The following is a 19400-nucleotide window of genomic DNA, read 5'->3' as shown; positions in this document are numbered from 1 at the left end:
CAAAACAAATCTAAACCTTCTAAAAACCTGCCAAAATATTTCAAAACCCGTCAAAACAAATCAAAACCTTCCGAATACCCGCCAAAACATTCCAAATACCCGCCAAAATATTTTAAAACCCGCCAAAAGGAATCCAAACATTCCAAAACCTGCCAAGACAATATAAACAACACAAGAGAAAACAAAACATTCTAAAACCCAACCAAAACATTCCAAAAACCCGCCAAAACATCATAAAAACAAATCAAAACCAACCAAAATATTCCGAAAACCCGCCAAAATGATTTAGACCCGCAAAACTCATCAAAACATTCTAAAAAGATGCCAAAACATTAGAAAACCAGCCTGAACTGATCAAAACATTCAAAAAACTTTGCAAAACATCATAAAAACAAGTCAAAACCAACCAAAACATTCCAAAAACCCGACAAAGTAGTTTAGAACCCGCCAAAACTCATCAAAACATTCTGAAAAGATGCCAAAATACTAGAAAACCAGTAAGAAGTGATCAAAACTTTCAATAACTTGCCAAAACATAATCAAAACAAATGAAAGCAAACCAAAACATTCCAAATACCCGCCAAAATATTTGAAAACCCGCCAAAAGGAATCCAAACATTCCAAAACCTGCCAAGACAATATAAACAACACAAGAGAAAACAAAACATTCTAAAACACCACCAAAACATTCTGAAAACCCGCCAAAACATCATAAAAACAATTCAAAACCAACCAAAAAATAAGAGGAACACGGCAACATATTGGCAAGCAAGAGACGGAGAACGCGGCACCTTCTAGGAGGCCAAGAAGGAAGCTGCACAACACCTGCACTGTGTCTGCAACTTTCAAACTGCTAGAAGCTAGTGGTTTGCCACTGGCCTGCCTCTTCAATTGCCATTAGCATTCCAATGGAAGCTATTCTTGGACAACTTTGCTCTGCTTGCTGCTAGTTCTGCCCCAGCCTACCATAGATAACCTTGCTCTTCCCTTGAGGCTCTGAGATGCCAAGAACTTGTCAACTTCAAAGGGCGGGCCGGGCTACATCTACTCAGCTGCCACAGTTTCTCCTTGCTAGACCTAGTGGGAAAGCATTTTGCTGAGATGCAGAAGGCAAGAAACACAGAATACGGAGACGCGGAGCTGTCCCAAGTGCCGCTGCCAGGCGTCTTTCCGCAGAAGGAGCGCCCCGGAGCGCACCGCAACCGGCACCGTCATCTCTGCGCAAAGAGTCAAAATATTTTCAAACCCGCCAAAACTCATCCAAAAATATTTTCAAACCCGCCAAAATAGAAAACCAGACAGAAGTGATCAATACATTCGAAAAAACCTCACAAAACATGATAAAGCCCACCAAAGCTAATCCAAACACATCAAAAACTGGGCTAAACAGAATCAAAACAAATCAAAACAAACCTAAATCTTCTAAAAACCCGCCAAAATAATTCAAAACCCGTCAAAACTAATCAAAACCTTCCGAATACCCGTTAAAAAACATTCCAAATACCCGCCAAAAGATTTTAAAACCCGCCAAAAGGAATCCAAACATTCCAAAACCTGCCAAGACAATATAAACAACACAAGAGAAAACAAAACATTCTAAAACCCAACCAAAACATTCCGAAATCCTGCCAAAACATCATCAAAACAAATCAAAACCAACCAAAATATTCCAAAATCCCGCCAAAATGATTTAGACCCGCAAAACTCATCAAAACATTCTGAAAAGATGCCAAAACATTAGAAAACCAGCCTGAACTGATCAAAACATTCAAAAAACTTTGCAAAACATCATAAAAACAAATCATAAACCAACCGAAACATTCCAAAAACCAGCCAAAATATTCCGAAATCCGGCCAAAACATCATAAAAACAAATCATAACCAACCGAAACATTCCAAAAACCCGACAAAGTAGTTTAGAACCCGCCAAAACTCATCAAAACATTCTGAAAAGATGCCAAAATACTAGAAAACCAGTAAGAAGTGATCCAAACTTTCAATAACTTGCCAAAACATAATCAAAACCTTCCGAAAGCAACCCAAAACATTCCAAATACCCGCCAAAATATTTGAAAACCCGCCAAAAGGAATCCAAACATTCCAAAACCTGCCAAGACAATATAAACAACACAAGAGAAAACAAAACATTCTAAAACACCACCAAAACATTCCGAAAACCCACCAAAACATCATCAAAACAAATCAAAACAAACCAAACAATAAGAGGAACACGGCAACATATTGGCAAGCAAGAGACAGAGAGCGCGGCACCTTCTAGGAGGCCAAGAAGGAAACCGCACAACACCTGCACTGTGTCTGCAACTTTCAAACTGCTAGAAGCTAGTGGCTTGCCACTGGCCTGCCTCTTCAATTGCCATTAGCATTCCAATGGAAGCTATTCTTGGACAACTTTGCTCTGCTTGCTGCTAGTTCTGCCCCAGCCTACCATAGATAACCTTGCTCTTCCCTTGAGGCTCTGAGATGCCAAGAACTTGTCAACTTCAAAGGGCGGGCCGGGCTACATCTACTCAGCTGCCACAGTTTCTCCTTGCTAGACCTAGTGGGAAAGCATTTTGCTGAGATGCAGAAGGCAAGAAACACAGAATACGGAGACGCGGAGCTGTCCCAAGTGCCGCTGCCAGGCGTCTTTCCGCAGAAGGAGCGCCCCGGAGCGCACCGCAACCGGCACCATCATCTCTGCGCAAAGAGCCAAAATATTTTCAAACCCGCCAAAACTCATCCAAAAATATTTTCAAACCCGCCAAAATAGAAAACCAGACAGAAGTGATCAATACATTCGAAAAAACCTCACAAAACATGATAAAGCCCACCAAAGCTAATCCAAACACATCAAAAACTGGGCTAAACAGAATCAAAACAAATCAAAACAAACCTAAACCTTCTAAAAACCCGCCAAAATAATTCAAAACCCGTCAAAACTAATCAAAACATTCCGAATACCCGTTAAAAAACATTCCAAATACCCGCCAAAAGATTTTAAAACCCACCAAAACAAATCCAAACATTCCAAAACCTGCCAAGACAATAAAAACAACTCAAGAGAATACAAAACATTCTAAAACCCAACCAAAACATTCCGAAAACCCGCCAAAACATCATCAAAACAAATCAAAACCAACCAAAATATTCCAAAAACCCGCCAAAATGATTTAGACCCGCAAAACTCATCAAAACATTCTGAAAAGATGCCAAAACATTAGAAAACCAGCCAGAACTGATCAAAACATTCAAAAAACTTTGCAAAACATCATAAAAACAAATCATAAACCAACCGAAACATTCCAAAAACCAGCCAAAATATTCCGAAATCCGGCCAAAACATCATAAAAACAAATCATAACCAACCGAAACATTCCAAAAACCCGACAAAGTAGTTTAGAACCCGCCAAAACTCATCAAAACATTCTGAAAAGATGCCAAAATACTAGAAAACCAGTCTGAAGTGATCCAAACTTTCAATAACTTGCCAAAACATAATCAAAACAAATGAAAGCAACCCAAAACATTCCAAATACCCGCCAAAATATTTGAAAACCCGCCAAAAGGAATCCAAACATTCCAAAACCTGCCAAGACAATATAAACAACACAAGAGAAAACAAAACATTCTAAAACACCACCAAAACATTCCGAAAACCCACCAAAACATCATCAAAACAAATCAAAACAAACCAAACAATAAGAGGAACACGGCAACATATTGGCAAGCAAGAGACAGAGAGCGCGGCACCTTCTAGGAGGCCAAGAAGGAAATCGCACAACACCTGCACTGTGTCTGCAACTTTCAAACTGCTAGAAGCTAGTGGCTTGCCACTGGCCTGCCTCTTCAATTGCCATTAGCATTCCAATGGAAGCTATTCTTGGACAACTTTGCTCTGCTTGCTGCTAGTTCTGCCCCAGCCTACCATAGATAACCTTGCTCTTCCCTTGAGGCTCTGAGATGCCAAGAACTTGTCAACTTCAAAGGGTGGGCCAGGCTACATCTACTCAGCTGCCACAGTTTCTCCTTGCTAGACCTAGTGGGAAAGCATTTTGCTGAGATGCAGAAGGCAAGAAACACAGAATACGGAGACGCGGAGCTGTTCCAAGTGCCGATGCCAGGCGTCTTTCCGCAGAAGGAGCGCCCCGGAGCGCACCGCAACCGGCACCGTCATCTCTGCGCAAAGAGCCAAAATATTTTCAAACCCGCCAAAACTCATCCAAAAATATTTTCAAACCCGCCAAAATAGAAAACCAGACAGAAGTGATCAATACATTCGAAAAAACCTAACAAAACATGATAAAGCCCACCAAAGCTAATCCAAACACATCAAAAACTGGGCTAAACAGAATCAAAACAAATCAAAACAAACCTAAATCTTCTAAAAACCCGCCAAAATAATTCAAAACCCGTCAAAACTAATCAAAACCTTCCGAATACCCGTTAAAAAACATTCCAAATACCCGCCAAAAGATTTTAAAACCCGCCAAAAGGAATCCAAACATTCCAAAACCTGCCAAGACAATAAAAACAACTCAAGAGAATACAAAACATTCTAAAACCCAACCAAAACATTCCAAAAACCCGCCAAAACATCATCAAAACAAATCAAAACCAACCAAAATATTCCAAAAACCCGCCAAAATGATTTAGACCCGCAAAACTCATCAAAACATTCTGAAAAGATGCCAAAACATTAGAAAACCAGCCAGAACTGATCAAAACATTCAAAAAACTTTGCAAAACATCATAAAAACAAATCATAAACCAACCGAAACATTCCAAAAACCAACCAAAATATTCCGAAATCCAGCCAAAACATCATAAAAACAAATCATAACCAACCGAAACATTCCAAAAACCCGACAAAGTAGTTTAGAACCCGCCAAAACTCATCAAAACATTCTGAAAAGATGCCAAAATACTAGAAAACCAGTCAGAAGTGATCCAAACTTTCAATAACTTGCCAAAACATAATCAAAACAAATGAAAGCAACCCAAAACATTCCAAATACCCGCCAAAAGATTTGAAAACCCGCCAAAAGGAATCCAAACATTCCAAAACCGGCCAAGACAATATAAACAACACAAGAGAAAACAAAACATTCTAAAACACCACCAAAACATTCCGAAAACCCACCAAAACATCATCAAAACAAATCAAAACAAACCAAACAATAAGAGGAACACGGCAACATATTGGCAAGCAAGAGACAGAGAGCGCGGCACCTTCTAGGAGGCCAAGAAGGAAGCCGCACAACACCTGCACTGTGTCTGCAACTTTCAAACTGCTAGAAGCTAGTGGCTTGCCACTGGCCTGCCTCTTCAATTGCCATTAGCATTCCAATGGAAGCTATTCTTGGACAACTTTGCTCTGCTTGCTGCTAGTTCTGCCCCAGCCTACCATAGATAACCTTGCTCTTCCCTTGAGGCTCTGAGATGCCAAGAACTTGTCAACTTCAAAGGGCGGGCCGGGCTACATCTACTCAGCTGCCACAGTTTCTCCTTGCTAGACCTAGTGGGAAAGCATTTTGCTGAGATGCAGAAGGCAAGAAACGCAGAATACGGAGACGCGGAGCTGTCCCAAGTGCCGCTGCCAGGCGTCTTTCCGCAGAAGGAGCGCCCCGGAGCGCACCGCAACCGGCACCGTCATCTCTGCGCAAAGAGCCAAAATATTTTCAAACCCGCCAAAACTCATCCAAAAATATTTTCAAACCCGCCAAAATAGAAAACCAGACAGAAGTGATCAATACATTCGAAAAAACCTCACAAAACATGATAAAGCCCACCAAAGCTAATCCAAACACATCAAAAACTGGGCTAAACAGAATCAAAACAAATCAAAACAAACCTAAACCTTCTAAAAACCCGCCAAAATAATTCAAAACCCGTCAAAACTAATCAAAACCTTCCGAATACCCGTTAAAAAACATTCCAAATACCCGCCAAAAGATTTTAAAACCCACCAAAACAAATCCAAACATTCCAAAACCTGCCAAGACAATAAAAACAACTCAAGAGAATACAAAACATTCTAAAACCCAACCAAAACATTCCGAAAACCCGCCAAAACATCATCAAAACAAATCAAAACCAACCAAAATATTCCAAAAACCCGCCAAAATGATTTAGACCCGCAAAACTCATCAAAACATTCTGAAAAGATGCCAAAACATTAGAAAACCAGCCAGAACTGATCAAAACATTCAAAAAACTTTGCAAAACATCATAAAAACAAATCATAAACCAACCGAAACATTCCAAAAACCAGCCAAAATATTCCGAAATCCGGCCAAAACATCATAAAAACAAATCATAACCAACCGAAACATTCCAAAAACCCGACAAAGTAGTTTAGAACCCGCCAAAACTCATCAAAACATTCTGAAAAGATGCCAAAATACTAGAAAACCAGTCTGAAGTGATCCAAACTTTCAATAACTTGCCAAAACATAATCAAAACAAATGAAAGCAACCCAAAACATTCCAAATACCCGCCAAAATATTTTAAAACCCCCCAAAAGGAATCCAAACATTCCAAAACCTGCCAAGACAATATAAACAACACAAGAGAAAACAAAACATTCTAAAACACCACCAAAACATTCCGAAAACCCACCAAAACATCATCAAAACAAATCAAAACAAACCAAACAATAAGAGGAACACGGCAACATATTGGCAAGCAAGAGACAGAGAGCGCGGCACCTTCTAGGAGGCCAAGAAGGAAATCGCACAACACCTGCACTGTGTCTGCAACTTTCAAACTGCTAGAAGCTAGTGGCTTGCCACTGGCCTGCCTCTTCAATTGCCATTAGCATTCCAATGGAAGCTATTCTTGGACAACTTTGCTCTGCTTGCTGCTAGTTCTGCCCCAGCCTACCATAGATAACCTTGCTCTTCCCTTGAGGCTCTGAGATGCCAAGAACTTGTCAACTTCAAAGGGTGGGCCAGGCTACATCTACTCAGCTGCCACAGTTTCTCCTTGCTAGACCTAGTGGGAAAGCATTTTGCTGAGATGCAGAAGGCAAGAAACACAGAATACGGAGACGCGGAGCTGTTCCAAGTGCCGATGCCAGGCGTCTTTCCGCAGAAGGAGCGCCCCGGAGCGCACCGCAACCGGCACCGTCATCTCTGCGCAAAGAGCCAAAATATTTTCAAACCCGCCAAAACTCATCCAAAAATATTTTCAAACCCGCCAAAATAGAAAACCAGACAGAAGTGATCAATACATTCGAAAAAACCTAACAAAACATGATAAAGCCCACCAAAGCTAATCCAAAGACATCAAAAACTGGGCTAAACAGAATCAAAACAAATCAAAACAAACCTAAATCTTCTAAAAACCCGCCAAAATAATTCAAAACCCGTCAAAACTAATCAAAACCTTCCGAATACCCGTTAAAAAACATTCCAAATACCCGCCAAAAGATTTTAAAACCCGCCAAAAGGAATCCAAACATTCCAAAACCTGCCAAGACAATAAAAACAACTCAAGAGAATACAAAACATTCTAAAACCCAACCAAAACATTCCAAAAACCCGCCAAAACATCATCAAAACAAATCAAAACCAACCAAAATATTCCAAAAACCCGCCAAAATGATTTAGACCCGCAAAACTCATCAAAACATTCTGAAAAGATGCCAAAACATTAGAAAACCAGCCAGAACTGATCAAAACATTCAAAAAACTTTGCAAAACATCATAAAAACAAATCATAAACCAACCGAAACATTCCAAAAACCAGCCAAAATATTCCGAAATCCGGCCAAAACATCATAAAAACAAATCATAACCAACCGAAACATTCCAAAAACCCGACAAAGTAGTTTAGAACCCGCCAAAACTCATCAAAACATTCTGAAAAGATGCCAAAATACTAGAAAACCAGTCAGAAGTGATCCAAACTTTCAATAACTTGCCAAAACATAATCAAAACAAATGAAAGCAACCCAAAACATTCCAAATACCCGCCAAAAGATTTGAAAACCCACCAAAAGGAATCCAAACATTCCAAAACCGGCCAAGACAATATAAACAACACAAGAGAAAACAAAACATTCTAAAACACCACCAAAACATTCCGAAAACCCACCAAAACATCATCAAAACAAATCAAAACAAACCAAACAATAAGAGGAACACGGCAACATATTGGCAAGCAAGAGACAGAGAGCGCGGCACCTTCTAGGAGGCCAAGAAGGAAGCCGCACAACACCTGCACTGTGTCTGCAACTTTCAAACTGCTAGAAGCTAGTGGCTTGCCACTGGCCTGCCTCTTCAATTGCCATTAGCATTCCAATGGAAGCTATTCTTGGACAACTTTGCTCTGCTTGCTGCTAGTTCTGCCCCAGCCTACCATAGATAACCTTGCTCTTCCCTTGAGGCTCTGAGATGCCAAGAACTTGTCAACTTCAAAGGGCGGGCCGGGCTACATCTACTCAGCTGCCACAGTTTCTCCTTGCTAGACCTAGTGGGAAAGCATTTTGCTGAGATGCAGAAGGCAAGAAACGCAGAATACGGAGACGCGGAGCTGTCCCAAGTGCCGCTGCCAGGCGTCTTTCCGCAGAAGGAGCGCCCCGGAGCGCACCACAACCGGCACCGTCATCTCTGCGCAAAGAGCCAAAATATTTTCAAACCCGCCAAAACTCATCCAAAAATATTTTCAAACCCGCCAAAATAGAAAACCAGACAGAAGTGATCAATACATTCGAAAAAACCTGACAAAACATGATAAAGCCCACCAAAGCTAATCCAAAGACATCAAAAACTGGGCTAAACAGAATCAAAACAAATCAAAACAAACCTAAATCTTCTAAAAACCCGCCAAAATAATTCAAAACCCGTCAAAACTAATCAAAACCTTCCGAATACCCGTTAAAAAACATTCCAAATACCCGCCAAAAGATTTTAAAACCCGCCAAAATGAATCCAAACATTCCAAAACCTGCCAAGACAATATAAACAACACAAGAGAAAACAAAACATTCTAAAACCCAACCAAAACATTCCGAAAACCCGCCAAAACATCATCAAAACAAATCAAAACCAACCAAAATATTCCAAAATCCCGCCAAAATGATTTAGACCCGCAAAACTCATCAAAACATTCTGAAAAGATGCCAAAACATTAGAAAACCAGCCAGAACTGATCAAAACATTCAAAAAACTTTGCAAAACATCATAAAAACAAATCATAAACCAACCGAAACATTCCAAAAACCAACCAAAATATGCCGAAATCCGGCCAAAACATCATAAAAACAAATCATAACCAACCGAAACATTCCAAAAACCCGACAAAGTAGTTTAGAACCCGCCAAAACTCATCAAAACATTCTGAAAAGATGCCAAAATACTAGAAAACCAGTCTGAAGTGATCCAAACTTTCAATAACTTGCCAAAACATAATCAAAACAAATGAAAGCAACCCAAAACATTCCAAATACCCGCCAAAAGATTTGAAAACCCGCCAAAAGGAATCCAAACATTCCAAAACCGGCCAAGACAATATAAACAACACAAGAGAAAACAAAACATTCTAAAACACCACCAAAACATTCCGAAAACCCACCAAAACATCATCAAAACAAATCAAAACAAACCAAACAATAAGAGGAACACGGCAACATATTGGCAAGCAAGAGACAGAGAGCGCGGCACCTTCTAGGAGGCCAAGAAGGAAGCCGCACAACACCTGCACTGTGTCTGCAACTTTCAAACTGCTAGAAGCTAGTGGCTTGCCACTGGCCTGCCTCTTCAATTGCCATTAGCATTCCAATGGAAGCTATTCTTGGACAACTTTGCTCTGCTTGCTGCTAGTTCTGCCCCAGCCTACCATAGATAACCTTGCTCTTCCCTTGAGGCTCTGAGATGCCAAGAACTTGTCAACTTCAAAGGGCGGGCCGGGCTACATCTACTCAGCTGCCACAGTTTCTCCTTGCTAGACCTAGTGGGAAAGCATTTTGCTGAGATGCAGAAGGCAAGAAACGCAGAATACGGAGACGCGGAGCTGTCCCAAGTGCCGCTGCCAGGCGTCTTTCCGCAGAAGGAGCGCCCCGGAGCGCACCGCAACCGGCACCGTCATCTCTGCGCAAAGAGCCAAAATATTTTCAAACCCGCCAAAACTCATCCAAAAATATTTTCAAACCCGCCAAAATAGAAAACCAGACAGAAGTGATCAATACATTCGAAAAAACCTCACAAAACATGATAAAGCCCACCAAAGCTAATCCAAACACATCAAAAACTGGGCTAAACAGAATCAAAACAAATCAAAACAAACCTAAACCTTCTAAAAACCCGCCAAAATAATTCAAAACCCGTCAAAACTAATCAAAACATTCCGAATACCCGTTAAAAAACATTCCAAATACCCGCCAAAAGATTTTAAAACCCACCAAAACAAATCCAAACATTCCAAAACCTGCCAAGACAATAAAAACAACTCAAGAGAATACAAAACATTCTAAAACCCAACCAAAACATTCCGAAAACCCGCCAAAACATCATCAAAACAAATCAAAACCAACCAAAATATTCCAAAAACCCGCCAAAATGATTTAGACCCGCAAAACTCATCAAAACATTCTGAAAAGATGCCAAAACATTAGAAAACCAGCCAGAACTGATCAAAACATTCAAAAAACTTTGCAAAACATCATAAAAACAAATCATAAACCAACCGAAACATTCCAAAAACCAGCCAAAATATTCCGAAATCCGGCCAAAACATCATAAAAACAAATCATAACCAACCGAAACATTCCAAAAACCCGACAAAGTAGTTTAGAACCCGCCAAAACTCATCAAAACATTCTGAAAAGATGCCAAAATACTAGAAAACCAGTCTGAAGTGATCCAAACTTTCAATAACTTGCCAAAACATAATCAAAACAAATGAAAGCAACCCAAAACATTCCAAATACCCGCCAAAATATTTTAAAACCCCCCAAAAGGAATCCAAACATTCCAAAACCTGCCAAGACAATATAAACAACACAAGAGAAAACAAAACATTCTAAAACACCACCAAAACATTCCGAAAACCCACCAAAACATCATAAAAACAAATCAAAACAAACCAAACAATAAGAGGAACACGGCAACATATTGGCAAGCAAGAGACAGAGAGCGCGGCACCTTCTAGGAGGCCAAGAAGGAAATCGCACAACACCTGCACTGTGTCTGCAACTTTCAAACTGCTAGAAGCTAGTGGCTTGCCACTGGCCTGCCTCTTCAATTGCCATTAGCATTCCAATGGAAGCTATTCTTGGACAACTTTGCTCTGCTTGCTGCTAGTTCTGCCCCAGCCTACCATAGATAACCTTGCTCTTCCCTTGAGGCTCTGAGATGCCAAGAACTTGTCAACTTCAAAGGGTGGGCCAGGCTACATCTACTCAGCTGCCACAGTTTCTCCTTGCTAGACCTAGTGGGAAAGCATTTTGCTGAGATGCAGAAGGCAAGAAACACAGAATACGGAGACGCGGAGCTGTTCCAAGTGCCGATGCCAGGCGTCTTTCCGCAGAAGGAGCGCCCCGGAGCGCACCGCAACCGGCACCGTCATCTCTGCGCAAAGAGCCAAAATATTTTCAAACCCGCCAAAACTCATCCAAAAATATTTTCAAACCCGCCAAAATAGAAAACCAGACAGAAGTGATCAATACATTCGAAAAAACCTAACAAAACATGATAAAGCCCACCAAAGCTAATCCAAAGACATCAAAAACTGGGCTAAACAGAATCAAAACAAATCAAAACAAACCTAAATCTTCTAAAAACCCGCCAAAATAATTCAAAACCCGTCAAAACTAATCAAAACCTTCCGAATACCCGTTAAAAAACATTCCAAATACCCGCCAAAAGATTTTAAAACCCGCCAAAAGGAATCCAAACATTCCAAAACCTGCCAAGACAATAAAAACAACTCAAGAGAATACAAAACATTCTAAAACCCAACCAAAACATTCCAAAAACCCGCCAAAACATCATCAAAACAAATCAAAACCAACCAAAATATTCCAAAAACCCGCCAAAATGATTTAGACCCGCAAAACTCATCAAAACATTCTGAAAAGATGCCAAAACATTAGAAAACCAGCCAGAACTGATCAAAACATTCAAAAAACTTTGCAAAACATCATAAAAACAAATCATAAACCAACCGAAACATTCCAAAAACCAACCAAAATATTCCGAAATCCGGCCAAAACATCATAAAAACAAATCATAACCAACCGAAACATTCCAAAAACCCGACAAAGTAGTTTAGAACCCGCCAAAACTCATCAAAACATTCTGAAAAGATGCCAAAATACTAGAAAACCAGTCAGAAGTGATCCAAACTTTCAATAACTTGCCAAAACATAATCAAAACAAATGAAAGCAACCCAAAACATTCCAAATACCCGCCAAAAGATTTGAAAACCCGCCAAAAGGAATCCAAACATTCCAAAACCGGCCAAGACAATATAAACAACACAAGAGAAAACAAAACATTCTAAAACACCACCAAAACATTCCGAAAACCCACCAAAACATCATAAAAACAAATCAAAACAAACCAAACAATAAGAGGAACACGGCAACATATTGGCAAGCAAGAGACAGAGAGCGCGGCACCTTCTAGGAGGCCAAGAAGGAAGCCGCACAACACCTGCACTGTGTCTGCAACTTTCAAACTGCTAGAAGCTAGTGGCTTGCCACTGGCCTGCCTCTTCAATTGCCATTAGCATTCCAATGGAAGCTATTCTTGGACAACTTTGCTCTGCTTGCTGCTAGTTCTGCCCCAGCCTACCATAGATAACCTTGCTCTTCCCTTGAGGCTCTGAGATGCCAAGAACTTGTCAACTTCAAAGGGCGGGCCGGGCTACATCTACTCAGCTGCCACAGTTTCTCCTTGCTAGACCTAGTGGGAAAGCATTTTGCTGAGATGCAGAAGGCAAGAAACGCAGAATACGGAGACGCGGAGCTGTCCCAAGTGCCGCTGCCAGGCGTCTTTCCGCAGAAGGAGCGCCCCGGAGCGCACCGCAACCGGCACCGTCATCTCTGCGCAAAGAGCCAAAATATTTTCAAACCCGCCAAAACTCATCCAAAAATATTTTCAAACCCGCCAAAATAGAAAACCAGACAGAAGTGATCAATATATTCGAAAAAACCTCACAAAACATGATAAAGCCCACCAAAGCTAATCCAAACACATCAAAAACTGGGCTAAACAGAATCAAAACAAATCAAAACAAACCTAAATCTTCTAAAAACCCGCCAAAATAATTCAAAACCCGTCAAAACTAATCAAAACCTTCCGAATACCCGTTAAAAAACATTCCAAATACCCGCCAAAAGATTTTAAAACCCGCCAAAAGGAATCCAAACATTCCAAAACCTGCCAAGACAATATAAACAACACAAGAGAAAACAAAACATTCTAAAACCCAACCAAAACATTCCGAAATCCCGCCAAAACATCATCAAAACAAATCAAAACCAACCAAAATATTCCAAAATCCCGCCAAAATGATTTAGACCCGCAAAACTCATCAAAACATTCTGAAAAGATGCCAAAACATTAGAAAACCAGCCAGAACTGATCAAAACATTCAAAAAACTTTGCAAAACATCATAAAAACAAATCATAAACCAACCGAAACATTCCAAAAACCAGCCAAAATATTCCGAAATCCGGCCAAAACATCATAAAAACAAATCATAACCAACCGAAACATTCCAAAAACCCGACAAAGTAGTTTAGAACCCGCCAAAACTCATCAAAACATTCTGAAAAGATGCCAAAATACTAGAAAACCAGTCTGAAGTGATCCAAACTTTCAATAACTTGCCAAAACATAATCAAAACAAATGAAAGCAAACCAAAACATTCCAAATACCCGCCAAAATATTTGAAAACCCGCCAAAAGGAATCCAAACATTCCAAAACCTGCCAAGACAATATAAACAACACAAGAGAAAACAAAACATTCTAAAACACCACCAAAACATTCCGAAAACCCACCAAAACATCATAAAAACAAATCAAAACAAACCAAACAATAAGAGGAACACGGCAACATATTGGCAAGCAAGAGACAGAGAGCGCGGCACCTTCTAGGAGGCCAAGAAGGAAGCCGCACAACACCTGCACTGTGTCTGCAACTTTCAAACTGCTAGAAGCTAGTGGCTTGCCACTGGCCTGCCTCTTCAATTGCCATTAGCATTCCAATGGAAGCTATTCTTGGACAACTTTGCTCTGCTTGCTGCTAGTTCTGCCCCAGCCTACCATAGATAACCTTGCTCTTCCCTTGAGACTCTGAGATGCCAAGAACTTGTCAACTTCAAAGGGCGGGCCGGGCTACACCTACTCAGCTGCCACAGTTTCTCCTTGCTAGACCTAGTGGGAAAGCATTTTGCTGAGATGCAGAAGGCAAGAAACACAGAATACGGAGACGCGGAGCTGTCCCAAGTGCCGCTGCCAGGCCTCTTTCCGCAGAAGGAGCGCCCCGGAGCGCACCGCAACCGGCACCGTCATCTCTGCGCAAAGAGCCAAAATATTTTCAAACCCGCCAAAACTCATCCAAAAATATTTTCAAACCCGCCAAAATAGAAAACCAGACAGAAGTGATCAATACATTCGAAAAAACCTGACAAAACATGATAAAGCCCACCAAAGCTAATCCAAAGACATCAAAAACTGGGCTAAACAGAATCAAAACAAATCAAAACAAACCTAAATCTTCTAAAAACCCGCCAAAATAATTCAAAACCCGTCAAAACTAATCAAAACCTTCCGAATACCCGTTAAAAAACATTCCAAATACCCGCCAAAAGATTTTAAAACCCGCCAAAAGGAATCCAAACATTCCAAAACCTGCCAAGACAATATAAACAACACAAGAGAAAACAAAACATTCTAAAACCCAACCAAAACATTCCGAAAACCCGCCAAAACATCATCAAAACAAATCAAAACCAACCAAAATATTCCAAAATCCCGCCAAAATGATTTAGACCCGCAAAACTCATCAAAACATTCTGAAAAGATGCCAAAACATTAGAAAACCAGCCAGAACTGATCAAAACATTCAAAAAACTTTGCAAAACATCATAAAAACAAATCATAAACCAACCGAAACATTCCAAAAACCAGCCAAAATATTCCGAAATCCGGCCAAAACATCATAAAAACAAATCATAACCAACCGAAACATTCCAAAAACCCGACAAAGTAGTTTAGAACCCGCCAAAACTCATCAAAACATTCTGAAAAGATGCCAAAATACTAGAAAACCAGTCTGAAGTGATCCAAACTTTCAATAACTTGCCAAAACATAATCAAAACAAATGAAAGCAACCCAAAACATTCCAAATACCCGCCAAAATATTTGAAAACCCGCCAAAAGGAATCCAAACATTCCAAAACCTGCCAAGACAATATAAACAACACAAGAGAAAACAAAACATTCTAAAACACCACCAAAACATTCCGAAAACCCACCAAAACATCATCAAAACAAATCAAAACAAACCAAACAATAAGAGGAACACGGCAACATATTGGCAAGCAAGAGACAGAGAGCGCGGCACCTTCTAGGAGGCCAAGAAGGAAGCCGCACAACACCTGCACTGTGTCTGCAACTTTCAAACTGCTAGAAGCTAGTGGCTTGCCACTGGCCTGCCTCTTCAATTGCCATTAGCATTCCAATGGAAGCTATTCTTGGACAACTTTGCTCTGCTTGCTGCTAGTTCTGCCCCAGCCTACCATAGATAACCTTGCTCTTCCCTTGAGGCTCTGAGATGCCAAGAACTTGTCAACTTCAAAGGGCGGGCCAGGCTACATCTACTCAGCTGCCACAGTTTCTCCTTGCTAGACCTAGTGGGAAAGCATTTTGCTGAGATGCAGAAGGCAAGAAACACAGAATACGGAGACGCGGAGCTGTCCCAAGTGCCGCTGCCAGGCGTCTTTCCGCAGAAGGATCGCCCCGGAGCGCACCGCAACCGGCACCGTCATCTCTGCGCAAAGAGCCAAAATATTTTCAAACCCGCCAAAACTCATCCAAAAATATTTTCAAACCCGCCAAAATAGAAAACCAGACAGAAGTGATCAATACATTCGAAAAAACCTCACAAAACATGATAAAGCCCACCAAAGCTAATCCAAACACATCAAAAACTGGGCTAAACAGAATCAAAACAAATCAAAACAAACCTAAATCTTCTAAAAACCCGCCAAAATAATTCAAAACCCGTCAAAACTAATCAAAACCTTCCGAATACCCGTTAAAAAACATTCCAAATACCCGCCAAAAGATTTTAAAACCCGCCAAAAGGAATCCAAACATTCCAAAACCTGCCAAGACAATATAAACAACACAAGAGAAAACAAAACATTCTAAAACGCAACCAAAACATTCCGAAAACCCGCCAAAACATCATCAAAACAAATCAAAACCAACCAAAATATTCCAAAATCCCGCCAAAATGATTTAGACCCGCAAAACTCATCAAAACATTCTGAAAAGATGCCAAAACATTAGAAAACCAGCCAGAACTGATCAAAACATTCAAAAAACTTTGCAAAACATCATAAAAACAAATCATAAACCAACCGAAACATTCCAAAAACCAGCCAAAATATTCCGAAATCCGGCCAAAACATCATAAAAACAAATCATAACCAACCGAAACATTCCAAAAACCCGACAAAGTAGTTTAGAACCCGCCAAAACTCATCAAAACATTCTGAAAAGTTGCCAAATTACTAGAAAACCAGTAAGAAGTGATCGAAACTTTCAATAACTTGCCAAAACATAATCAAAACAAATGAAAGCAACCCAAAACATTCCAAATACCCGCCAAAAGATTTCAAAACCCGCCAAAAGGAATCAAAAAATATTTTCAAACCCGCCAAAATAGAAAACCAGACAGAAGTGATCAATACATTCGAAAAAACCTCACAAAACATGATAAAGCCCACCAAAGCTAATCCAAACACATCAAAAACTGGGCTAAACAGAATCAAAACAAATCAAAACAAAACTAAATCTTCTAAAAACCCGCCAAAATAATTCAAAACCCGTCAAAACTAATCAAAACCTTCCGAATACCCGTTAAAAAACATTCCAAATACCCGCCAAAAGATTTTAAAACCCGCCAAAAGGAATCCAAACATTCCAAAACCTGCCAAGACAATATAAACAACACAAGAGAAAACAAAACATTCTAAAACCCAACCAAAACATTCCGAAAACCCGCCAAAACATCATCAAAACAAATCAAAACCAACCAAAATATTCCAAAATCCCGCCAAAATGATTTAGACCCGCAAAACTCATCAAAACATTCTGAAAAGATGCCAAAACATTAGAAAACCAGCCAGAACTGATCAAAACATTCAAAAAACTTTGCAAAACATCATAAAAACAAATCATAAACCAACCGAAACATTCCAAAAACCAGCCAAAATATTCCGAAATCTGGCCAAAACATCATAAAAACAAATCATAACCAACCGAAACATTCCAAAAACCCGACAAAGTAGTTTAGAACCCGCCAAAACTCATCAAAACATTCTGAAAAGATGCCAAATTACTAGAAAACCAGTAAGAAGTGATCGAAACTTTCAATAACTTGCCAAAACATAATCAAAACAAATGAAAGCAACCCAAAACATTCCAAATACCCGCCAAAAGATTTCAAAACCCGCCAAAAGGAATCAAAAAATATTTTCAAACCCGCCAAAATAGAAAACCAGACAGAAGTGATCAATACATTCGAAAAAACCTCACAAAACATGATAAAGCCCACCAAAGCTAATCCAAACACATCAAAAACTGGGCTAAACAGAATCAAAACAAATCAAAACAAAACTAAATCTTCTAAAAACCCGCCAAAATAATTCAAAACCCGTCAAAACTAATCAAAACCTTCCGAATACCCGTTAAAAAACATTCCAAATACCCGCCAAAAGATTTTAAAACCCGCCAAAAGGAATCCAAACATTCCAAAACCTGCCAAGACAATATAAACAACACAAGAGAAAACAAAACATTCTAAAACACCACCAAAACATTCCGAAAACCCACCAAAACATCATAAAAACAAATCAAAACAAACCAAACAATAAGAGGAACACGGCAACATATTGGCAAGCAAGAGACAGAGAGCGCGGCACCTTCTAGGAGGCCAAGAAGGAAGCCGCACAACACCTGCACTGTGTCTGCAACTTTCAAACTGCTAGAAGCTAGTGGCTTGCCACTGGCCTGCCTCTTCAATTGCCATTAGCATTCCAATGGAAGCTATTCTTGGACAACTTTGCTCTGCTTGCTGCTAGTTCTGCCCCAGCCTACCATAGATAACCTTGCTCTTCCCTTGAGGCTCTGAGATGCCAAGAACTTGTCAACTTCAAAGGGCGGGCCGGGCTACATCTACTCAGCTGCCACAGTTTCTCCTTGCTAGACCTAGTGGGAAAGCATTTTGCTGAGATGCAGAAGGCAAGAAACGCAGAATACGGAGATGCGGAGCTGTCCCAAGTGCCGCTGCCAGGCCTCTTTCCGCAGAAGGAGCGCCCCGCAGCGCACCGCAACCGGCACCGTCATCTCTGCGCAAAGAGCCAAAATATTTTCAAACCCGCCAAAACTCATCCAAAAATATTTTCAAACCCGCCAAAATAGAAAACCAGACAGAAGTGATCAATACATTCGAGAAAACCTCACAAAACATGATAAAGCCCACCAAAGCTAATCCAAACACATCAAAAACTGGGCTAAACAGAATCAAAACAAATCAAAACAAACCTAAATCTTCTAAAAACCCGCCAAAATAATTCAAAACCCGTCAAAACTAATCAAAACCTTCCGAATACCCGTTAAAAAACATTCCAAATACCCGCCAAAAGATTTTAAAACCCGCCAAAAGGAATCCAAACATTCCAAAACCTGCCAAGACAATATAAACAACACAAGAGAAAACAAAACATTCTAAAACCCAACCAAAACATTCCGAAAACCCGCCAAAACATCATCAAAACAAATCAAAACCAACCAAAATATTCCAAAATCCCGCCAAAATGATTTAGACCCGCAAAACTCATCAAAACATTCTGAAAAGATGCCAAAACATTAGAAAACCAGCCAGAACTGATCAAAACATTCAAAAAACTTTGCAAAACATCATAAAAACAAATCATAAACCAACCGAAACATTCCAAAAACCAGCCAAAATATTCCGAAATCCGGCCAAAACATCATAAAAACAAATCATAACCAACCGAAACATTCCAAAAACCCGACAAAGTAGTTTAGAACCCGCCAAAACTCATCAAAACATTCTGAAAAGATGCCAAAATACTAGAAAACCAGTCTGAAGTGATCCAAACTTTCAATAACTTGCCAAAACATAATCAA

This window comes from Passer domesticus, chromosome 1 (assembly GCF_036417665.1).
Source record: "Passer domesticus isolate bPasDom1 chromosome 1, bPasDom1.hap1, whole genome shotgun sequence".
Classification (NCBI taxonomy): Eukaryota; Metazoa; Chordata; class Aves; order Passeriformes; family Passeridae; genus Passer; species Passer domesticus.
This window is presented reverse-complemented; position numbering follows the sequence as displayed.